The sequence below is a fragment of the Silene latifolia genome, unplaced genomic scaffold (genome assembly GCF_048544455.1).
Source record: "Silene latifolia isolate original U9 population unplaced genomic scaffold, ASM4854445v1 scaffold_57, whole genome shotgun sequence".
NCBI classification, from domain to species: Eukaryota; Viridiplantae; Streptophyta; class Magnoliopsida; order Caryophyllales; family Caryophyllaceae; genus Silene; species Silene latifolia.
In genome coordinates, this window is record NW_027413480.1 from 6926607 (window position 1) to 6938595 (window position 11989).

The following is an 11989-nucleotide window of genomic DNA, read 5'->3' on the forward strand; positions in this document are numbered from 1 at the left end:
TACAGATATTGTCGAGCCATCAGATGAAGGTGATTCTTTTTTAAATCTTGATTTACCGCCTAGATTTGATGATTATGGAGATGAGGAAGCGGTTGTTATAAGTGTCAAGGAGCCGTGTTGTCCAATCAATTATGGCTATAAGTTCGATATGATTTCTAAGGTTTACAAGAGCACGATCAGTTCTGTTAAGTTTCAAGAGCAATCACCTTGTTATTTGGTCGATTGTGTAGCAACTATGAAAGAATCGTCATGTTCGACTTATTTGTTCATCAATGAACATGAGTCTGAGTTAAATTCTGAATCCAACAAGAGTACAATTTATCCTATTAAATTTCAAGAACAATCCAATTGTTATTTCGTTGATTTCCTAACAGAAAAGGGTGCTGCAATTATGAAAGGATCTTCTTGTTTATATTATTTGTTCACTGATGAGTTTGTACTTGTGCACGGAGGGAGGAGGGGTGAAAGGCACAAACTAAAAAGGCACGATAGGGGACCGAAATCGAACAAGATGAATGAGCTTAAAGTTTGCATCGAGGATGATGAGCTCAAAGATGATTCGAGTGAATTGATATTTCTTATCAACGAACTTGCATCCAAAATTGTAAGGTTCATATTTGATCCAGGAGGTCGCGGTCCAAGAATCGGGTCGATTCTTTTTGAAGAAAGGGAGTGTGATGTAGGAGCATACTCGGACAAGCAAGAAACACGGGTTACTTGGTGAGCAAGCAAGGGAGCTGGATTAATTGGCGTGCAAGTAACACGGATTCCGAGTCCGAGCTGTGGAGACACGGTTTCCTAAACGGTGTGGAGTTAGTTTTACCTTATTTTATTTAATTTCGAATAAGATTAGGAAAGGTTAGCTTATCCTATTTATAGTCATATTAGGAAAACTTGTTATTTCCTAATCCTAGTTTAATTAGAATACCCTAAGGGGGCGTTTGGTACGGGAAAGGGTAAGAGAATGAAATCAAGAAAGGGTAAGAGAGGGAAATGAATGGGATCACCCATATTATACTTGGGTGTTTGGTTGACAATTTGAGGGAAAGGGAATTAAAAGCCAACATCTACCACCTCCACCACCATTACCAGCGGCGCCGACGATCTTCCTCACGGTACCCCATGGCGAACCTAATCACCGAGCATCACGCCCTCAACAAACACTACAATCCCGACCCCAAACACCTTATTCATTCTATAAAAATCCACCACAACCCTTCGAAAACCCCTCCCCCACCCCTTAAAACACCAGATCTGGTGTGGCCGGCGTCGGGCGGTTGCAGTGGTGTGGCCGAGGAAAGTGTTGGTGGTGGTTGGTGGGGTGGGAGAGTTACTGAAAGTGTTGGTGTAGTGTTTAGTGGTTGAGGATATGGGGTAGCGTGGACAGGCGGCGTCGCTGGTGGTGGTTATGTCGGCGTCGCTGGTGGTGGTTGTGTCGGTGTGGTGGGTGTAGGGTGTAGGTGGCAGTGGTTGACGGTGTGAGAGGGTATGGTGGGTGTTGGTGGTAGTGGTGGAAATAGGGAGTAGGAGGAAGAAGGGATTATGGGGTTATGGGCTTACCCAAGGGGGGGAGTGAAGGAAATGTAGATCTTTATACATACTAACATACTCATATATGTCGAAATTAATTTGTCATAAAATTAAATACGGATTTTATGCATGCAAACAATATTAAAATAGAGGAGAAATCATATTCTTACATTGGATGTATCGGTTTTATGGGCACAAAAGAAATCTCCTTTTCTTTTGTTCTTGAGCTTTCCTTATGGATGAACCAAGATCCAAGTGTAGGATCTCTCCCTAAGCTTTATACCCAAGGCTTACTCTTAATCAAATTAATATTATATGAGCTAGTATAATATTAATCTAGTGAAAAAATTGAACCAAAATTGTTTGGTTTTGGCTCCTAAAACCGGGTAGGAGAAGAGGAGAGGAAGAGAATTATTTTTATCTCACTAGAAATTAATTTTTGTGAAGTGAATGAATAATATTATCACCCACACATACGTATGGTAAATGATAATAAAATAAGAAAAAGAACCCTTGTTCTTTTCTAGATGAAAACCAGTTGGGAGGAAGAGGAAGGTCAATGCATGGGCTAGGTGCTCTTCCACAAGAAGCACTAGGTATGCATGCCTATTGTAAAAAGAATGATTACATCTTCCACTACACTAATTAACATTATAAGAATATGTTAATTAAGTCCAATATTTCGGTCCAAATGGATAAAATGGAATCCATTTTATTTTTGTCAATTGTCAATATGTCACATGTCATATGTGACATAAATTTGTCATGTATTTTTATCATATAAAAATCAACGTATTAATAAAAATACGTCATATACAAAAATCGACTTAGTAATTCAAAATTACTTATACCAAAATATTTCACCAGTTTATAAATCGTATTTATAATAATTCATTCAAATTCAATTGTTTCTTTAAACAATAATTTCATCCGAGTAATGATACAATTCGATTACTCAGACCGTATCTCATTTAATCACATTTCAATTTGATACGTAAATTTTACTTCCAAAATCGTCCGTCAATTTTTCAAGTAATTTAATTAACTCGTAACATTATACGATTAATTAAATGATCAATTAAGAGTGTTGCACTATAGGTATGACCTAGGGGTCAATCGATCACCACCGTCACACGACAAGTAATGTCAAACTCTAGTCGACCAATCATTACCGATATATGTTGACCAGTTGATGAGTATAAATACTTCCCAATTGAATTCTTTAAAATGAGATTTAATAATGATATTTAAATCATATGATCGCACTATTGTTGAGGACACATTTCCCAACAATCTCCCACTTGTCCTCGACAAGTGTGCGTCACCAATTCTCTTGTCCTATTACTATCTCCCACTCAATACAAGGTGTCTTTCGTGTCGTACTTGCAAGTGAACATATCGAGAGTGGTTTCCTCGATCGGAGAATAAGCGATTGACCGGACTTATCTATCATAGATACTTTCCGAGCGTGGCCACACATTTCCAGTTCATTACTCCTCGAGTGGCCCTGAGATATTGTTATAACCCTGACTAGGGGTGGACAATTCCTATCGCACTCATTCCCTTCGACTAGCCACAGCCATCATAACCCAAAATATGCCCATTTGACCCCATTTACGAAGGTCGTAGTAACACAAATCAAAGTTAATCTGAAACCGTGCCATCTTAGGTGAATAGTCTTTAGTCAAAAGAATCGACTCATTAGAATACTATAGTAGCTCTCGCCACGACCAGGCTATATAAATTTGCCAGAACTCTATAAGCGGTCATTAGGCCCGACAAAATGTTCCTAACAGTCTGCCTATGTGATCGACTAGTCATCTTACATGACTCTATGGCACTTGAACTTGCCATCAATCGCTTCACACTCTAGTCACTTCGAGACGTCACCTCATACAAGTGACTATGGGCAAATACTATGTTAATCCGTGTTCACTTTAACGGGGTTCAATTGTCTTCACAACCCGTTTGGATGTAACAATGTATAAATTAAAGATAAAAGACAAATGTGATTGTGAACATGAATAAAAACAACACTTTTATTTCATTTCAAAGTCTAACAAAAATTTGGTACACGTTTAAGTCCCATGGACGTAACATGTCCATCATGTTTAGCCTGCGATAAAGGCTTGGTGAGCGGATCGGCTATGTTATCATCCGTCCCAACCTTACAAATCGCAATTTCCTTCCTTTCAATAAAATCTCTTATTACATGATATTTTCTAAGTACATGTCTAGATCTATTACTAGACTTTGGCTCCTTAGCTTGGAAGATCGTCCCACTATTATCACAATAGAGAGTGATGGGATCATTGGCGGTAGGTACTACTTTTAGACCTTCCGTGAATTGCTCGATCCACACAGACTTCCTTGGCGCCTTCGATCTTTGCTATGTACTCAGCCTCCGTTGTAGAATCCGCGATTCTGACTTCCTTGAAGCTTCTCCACTACGGCACCACCATTGAGCATGAACACGAAACCGACTTGTGATTTCAAGTCTTCTCTATCTGTTTGAAAACTTGAGTCCGTGTATCCATTAACACGCAACTCGGTGTCTCCTCCAAACACAAGGATAGAGTCCTTAGTTCTTCTTAAGTACTTAAGGATGTTCTTGATCGCAATCCGTGACTCTCACCTGGATTTCCTTGATATCTACTCGTCATGCTCAAGGCATACGAGACATCAGGACGTGTGCATATCATGGCATACATGATTGATCCAACAGCGGAAGCATAAGGGATCAACTTCATGCGTTCAACATCATGGGGTTCGGAGGGAGATTGAGTCTTGCTCAATATCGTCCCGGTTACCATTGAAGGAAATGTAGATTCATATACATACTAACATACTCATATATGTCAAAATTAATTTGTCATAAAATTAAATACGGATTTTATGCATGCAAACAAATAAACAAAAGGAGAAGAAATCATATTCTTACAATGGATGATTCGGTTTTATGGGCACAAAAGAGATCTCCTTCTCTTTTGTTCTTGAGCTTTCCAAATGGAAGAACAAGGATTCAAGTGTAGAATCCCTCCCAAAAGCATATACCCAAGGAATACATCTTAAAGACTAATATAATATGATCTAGTATTAAAATTAGTCTTACTTAAAATATGACACAAAAATGTTTTTGTACTCTCACATATTTCGGTTGAGAGAGGAGGAATTTTGTGATTTTATTTCTCTAGAAATCTCATAAGATTGTAGAGAGCATATAGATTTTCTTACTCTAGAAAATTATTGCATTGTGTGAATGAATAAATTTAAAAGAAAAAGCTCCTTTTCTTTTCTTGTATGGTTGGCCGAAATGGCTAGGGTAGGATGCCCAATACTTTTTGTTTTTGCTCTTCTCAAAAGCATAGGTTGGCATGCCTACTAGCTAGCTTTCATCATTGTGTTTATATTTAAACAATTAACACAATTTCCACTAACTCCCTCTTAATATTTCGGCACTTATAAAATGGAGAGTCCATTTTATATTTTGTCATTTGTCAATTTTGTCACATGTTACATGTTACATGACATGTTACAATGCAATGTATTTTTATCATATTAAAAATCAACGTATTAATAAAAATACGTCATATACAAAAATCGACTTAGTAATTCATAATTACTTGTACCAAAATATTTTACCAATTTATAAATCACAATAAATTGTATTTATAATAATTCATTCAATTCAATTGTTTCCTTAAACAATAATTTCATCTGAGCAATGATACAATTCGATTACTCAGACCGTATCTCATTTAATCATATTTACAATAAGTTACGTAAATTATACTCACAAAATCATCGGTCAATTTTAAGCAATTTAATTAACTCGTATCGGTATACGATTAATTAAATAATCAATTAAGAGTATTTCCCTATAGGTATGACCTAAGGGGATCAACTGATCACCACCGTCGCACGACAGTAATGTCAAACTCTAGTCAGCCAATCATTACCGATATGTGTGGACCAGTTGACTGTAAAATATTACATCCCACATGTATTCTTAAAATGAGATTTAATAATGATATTTAAATCATGTGATCGCACTATTGTTGAGGACACATTTCCCAACAATCTCCCACTTGTCCTCGACAAGTGTGCGTCACCAATTCTCTTGTCCTATTACTATCTCCCACTCAATGCAAGGTGTCTTTCAGGTCGTACTTGCAAGTGATCATATCAAGAATGGTTTCCTCGATCCGGAGAATAACGATTGACCGATTTATCCACTCGGATACCTTCCGAGCGTGGCCACGCATTTACGATTCATTACTCCTCGAGTGGCCCGAGATATTGTTATAACACGACAAGGGGATGGACAATTCTATCGCACTCATTCCCTTCAACTAGCCTTGACCATCATAACCCAAAATATGCCCATTTGACCCCATTTACGAAGGTCGTAGTAACACAAATCAAAGTTAATTTGAAACTGAGCCATCTTAGGTGAATAGTCTTTAGTCAAAAGAATCGACTCATTTGAATACTATAGCAGCTCTCGCCACGACCAGGCTATATAAATTTGCCAGAACTCTATAAGCGGTCATTAGGCCCGACAAAACGTTCCTAACAGTCTGCCTATGTGATCGACTAGTCATCTCACATGACTCTATGGCACTTGAACTTGCCATCAATCGCATCACACTCTAGTCACTTCGAGACGTCACCTCATATAAGTGACTATGGGCGAATACAATGTTAATCCGTGTTCACTTTAACGGGGTTCAATTGTCACTACAACCCGTTTGGATGTAACAAAGTATAAAGGAGTTTTTAAAGAAAAACTCGAACGACAAATGCGATTATCACATATGAATAGTCAATGCCTGATTACTATTTCATATTCTATAATCTAATTTGATGTTGTATGTAGTTGCTCATTTCAATTCAATTGAAATGACATGACTCATCATGTTAAGCCTATGAGAAGGCTTTGGTTAGTAGGTTTTATCAACTTCTTGTACCTTACTCAACCCTACTACATACTCGTTTTCCTTTGTAATGTATACATTTGCATTACAAAACTTTCCGAGTACGTGTCGAGATCCAATCAAGACACAGGCCCTCTAGCCTAAGAATAGCTCCCACTGTTTTCACAGTGTGCGGGACTCATCCTTCTTGCACATCTCATGATTGCAAATGTACTCAATTTCCGTTATAAATATCTCTCATTGTTCTTTATTGCCTAGAACGATTCTAGAAAATCTACTTCTTAATTATCATAGCCACAATGGTATCTTAACCATCCTAATGTGTTTTGATTATGGTTTTGTCGGAAACCATGCGCAACCTCAATTGTCAATTGTCACTTGTGTAACACTCTTACACAAAATTGCATCATAAACACTTTGCTTTACGTCCTTAATGCTTCTGCAAGCACTTAAGGGTAATCTTTATATACTAGGTAAAGATTACTTAAATTCGATTTTGAAAACAGTTCATCATACTCAAAGTATATGAAGTGTTATACATCATTACTTATTTAATTGATCCGGCAGCGGAAGCAAATGGAATCAATCAAATATGTTCAATTTAATTGAACTAGTCATGAATCTTATCAACATAAGACTTCTTCGACGCTGATATCATGTGGATTTATCTTCATAAATCCGGATATTCAAGATGTATTATAATACTCCAAAAGTCTTAAATCATTCTCAATGATCAATATGTCATCCACATATCGGACTAATTAAAATTTCCGTAACTCCCACTAAACTTCATGTATAAACAAAACTTCTCGACTTATCGAGAAATGTTTTATCACATGATCAAAATGTTGATTCTAACTCATTGATGTCCTACTTAAGACCCTCTCTTAAGTTTCACATTATCTTAGGATTGCAAGAATCTTCAAAACTCAAGACATGTATTGAATACATTCCTTCTAATTGAAGAAGTGGGTTTTAGATTCACTCGCTATGTATTTCATAATAATGAAACACAATCCCTAAGAAGATCCAAATAGACTTAAGCATTTCAATTGGTGCAAAACCCTTTGCAACCAATCAAACCTTGAAATCTCTCTTTATTAGTGCAAAACCCTTTGCAACTAATCAAGCCTTTTAATTTCGGATTTTCATGGCTCTAAGCCTTATATTGAGTTGTGACTTAAACACTCTTATGTAAGTCATATGTTCATTACTTTCTTGAAGTAATCATCTTGAATCAAACAATTTCTTTTGTAAGTTATAAGCTCTTTACTTTCTTAAAAGTAACATGAATTCATCATTTTTAACAAGTGACGAATTTTAACCTCCTAGGTTTTGAAGAAACAATGTATTACACAAAACGTCTCATGTAGCCAAGAAAGACCAGTTTCTTGCGACAACGTTTTACACAAAACATCTCACGTAGCCAAGAAAGACCAGTTTCTTGCGACATAACATCTTTGTGGCTCTTTGAATATTTTCTCCCACTCTGTCTTCTAGAAATAAACTTGTATTTTAGAAAGACAGCTTCATGAGCCGCAAACCCGTCGTACTCGTGATAATTGAAAGGGAAAAATTGAGCATTTGTTTCTTGTGAGAACTTACAACCATGGTACCCTTACCATTTCATATCTCATATGATTCGATTTAGTGGAAAAAATAATTTAGACAAAAATGATAAAATCCCCAAAAGGATCAAGTAACTCAAAGTAACTTGATTGAAATCCAAACCATATCGAATAGCGTTTGATTTCTTATCCAATCACACATTATTCCATGATGCGTGCTAAGAGAGATTAACTTGTGATACTATATCACATTTCCTTTGGCTTATATCAAAGTCTTCACTTTGATAATCCCATCACGACTAAATCGTGATTCCTTGAACTTTTGAACTTCTTCAAAGATTTCTCAATTTACCTTATTAAGTGAACACACTAGTGTCAACTTGAATCGTTGGTAAAAGAAAATGATCAACCTATTTTGGATCAATGATTTACAATCTCGATCTCCTTTTTCAAACAAAAGGCACGAGACATCTTGCTTTGAATACAAGATACGCATATACCATTAACAATCTAATGGTTTCAAGAGTACTCGTTAACTCTTTGCGTTCATCATTCCAAAATATTAAGGTTTAATCTTGGGTTACCAATTTGAGTCTTTACATCATCTACATGATATATCATTCTAGTTTGGTTTAGACTATAATCACCTTGATGATGGGCTAGCCATACATCAAATCATGGTGTATATGGTCACAAAAGTGAAACCTCTTTTGTATCTTTAACAAATTGTATTCTTATTTAGAGTTTATGTACTTAATAGTCACAATTAAGTACAACTCGAAACACAAAACTAGATTGATTACACAATGACTCTATCTCTCAATATGATTGTTGCTAGTCGTCATATTCTAATCATCCTATGTATCAAGTACAATGATGAAAACCTCCATTGGTTTCTAATATTGTGAAGTGGTACTAGCAAAAAATTATGTTTAATCAAATAAACATTTAAAGAAGAAGGTCCCATTAGATGTCCCACAACTAACTTGTTGATTCTTCAATAATTTGGGGTAGTTTCCTTTCTCGTGTCCAACATTTGAGACAATGGAAACTTTATCGGTCAGGATTGATAGGTTTAGTATCGTCATTCTCAACAACTTTACTTTTAACATTACCTTGTATCAATTCCATTATAATCTTTTACTTCTTGAACCTCGTCCTCATCTTAACGGTTTAAGAGAATGCTCCCACTCATTTCAATGAGTCTTTGCTTTGAGAAGCAAAAATTGAATTCATGAAGATTACTCTCCATTTGTTCGTTTTAGTCTTAAAACTTTCATTGAAGTGGTTGCGTTATTTTGGTCAATTACGAATTTGAAAATCTAATCACCAAAACAATTTATCACTTCAAGGTACTTAATTCAATTAAGCACATGAAAAATAATCCATTGTAAGTAGATGTGTTAGTCAAAAATCAAAAACCTGTTTGATAATGAATAACTTTATTCTATACTCTTTACAAGAGATCCTTAGCAATGGTTCATTTGAGGTTTTCAGAAGCAAAATTCAAATTTGTCTCTAGTTACGATGTTTTAATGGAGATTTTGGAAAAATCGAAATGATATCGTATATGAATTGTGGTAAAGAAATAGAACAATATAATAACGGAATAGTGGAAAACTTAACATTTATCGTTATATTAATACTTGTAAAAACAAGTATAGCATTTACATAGTGACCTCTACCCAACTATGATAAATGATTCCAAGATCCAAATTCATATTAACTTAGGCACGGTGGGGCCGATACATCCCTTATCAATATAACTCGGTGGATTAACTCTTTAATCGATTCTACTTTTAGAACTCTTGGTCGATAACATTACATTAACAATTATCTATAGCCCAAAACACATCGACAAGGGCACGGTGGGGCTGATACATCCCTTATCAAATACTTTTGTTGAGTTCAATCCAAATTTCGAATAAATGTGTCCATGATCCAAACCCACATTAACTTGGGCACGGTGGGGCCGATACATCCCTCATCAACATGAATTCGGTGGATTAACATTCATCACCCACTTCCCCTACGTAACAAGGTTTGTACCCCGGTGTGGCCGAGCGCACTCCCCCGCGAAATAGGTTTTCATGGTTTCTACTATTTGGTAAGGCTATGTCTCAATTGATAGTTTTAGCGAGAGGTCATGTCAATTTATTATCTATCACGTTTTAAGTGAACTAAAGCGGTGAACTACGATAATTTTAATTGACACGGTCGATAAACTCGATAAAAGACAATGCATGTTTAGTTATGGCGATTTAGCGATGCATGTGACATAAAATAAAATGCAAGCATAAAGATAAATAAATCCTAGTATGGCCTTCCCTAAAATAGAAAAACTATTAATCTATTACATATTCGGAAACCAACTCCATTGGTCCCTTGAACTTCGGTTGTGGCACACATCTCGAGGTAACACCGTCTTTATGTATCGCCATTCTTGAAGAAATCCGTCTTTAGGAACTCCGGAATGAATAAAATTACATAATAAATTACATAATTTCCTATTATACATTTGTAACTAAAATAAAATAAATCTATTAAATTACAAAACGGTGATACGAGATCACAATAAAAATTACAACCGAATCGATATTCCCATACATTTCGGGAAATACCAATTAAAAATCTAAGGCCATACTAAGTAAAATTACATAATTCAAAATTACATAAATTAAAAATATGACAATCATAAAGAAAAATGCAGCATTATAATATGTATGAACATGCTCAATTTTTATGCTAAATCGCCTTTAATTAGCCAATATCATATATTACTCGGTTTTTACGGATTTGCGTGATTTCAACATTTTATAATCACAAAAATACATAAACTCATATTTATGCATAAGTTAATTACCCTAACCTCTTAGGACTCAAAATATAGTCTTCACTAATAATTTTGACCATAATTAACTTTTATTTACAAAATTGTTCATAAATGGACCAAAATTACAAAAATAAGCTATTAAACTTCAAATAAATCCAAAAATTTCAAATAAATTCAAAATTTGAAATTTAAATTCATGAACATTCTGGAAAAATTCCATGACACTCATAATGTTCAAAATCTTAGGTTAAAAATTTCGAAAATTTTTTTCGGAAAAACAATGTTGCGGTTTATCGATTTATAATAAAATAATCATAAAAACATGGAAAAATTATTTTCACTAACTTTTCAATTTTAGATCTGAAAAATATGATAAAATGCAACATTATACGTTTTTCCTAAGTCATAGATTATATTTTATTAATTTTCACTAATAATGTCACTATTTATGCCATTTTTCTTCAAAAATTCATAAATCATGCTAAAAGACTTCTTTATAGCCAATTATTTTACACACATCTTGTAAAATTGCATGTGACAACATATAAATTTTCTATGACCAGATTCGAAATTTAACTCATATTAACCTATTTTTCTCTTAAATCCGAATTTAATAATGAAAAATTCATTTTTCGAGCATAACAAGTGCAAAAATTATGAAAATTTACAGGTTATCTCAAAATAATATATGTAACAACATATCCAAACACCAAGTGAAAATTCGAAGTATAGCTATTTTTAGACCAAAAATGACATTTTTACTCATAAAATCACATTTAAATGCCATTATTGTAAAATATGAACAATAAAAATCCGAAAAATTAACCAAAATATCCTAAAACACTTTAGGACCAGAAATATTAACATGCATGTAATAATTTCGTGATATATCATAATAACACAAATTTTACAAGTTTTATTTTGTTATTCATATAACTCGGAAAAACTTTTAACCAATTTGCATGCAAACAACCGTGGCTCTTGATACCGATTGAAGGAAATGTAGATTCATATACATACTAACATACTCATATATGTCAAAATTAATTTGTCATAAAATTAAATACGGATTTTATGCATGCAAACAAATAAACAAAAGGAGAAGAAATCATATTCTTACA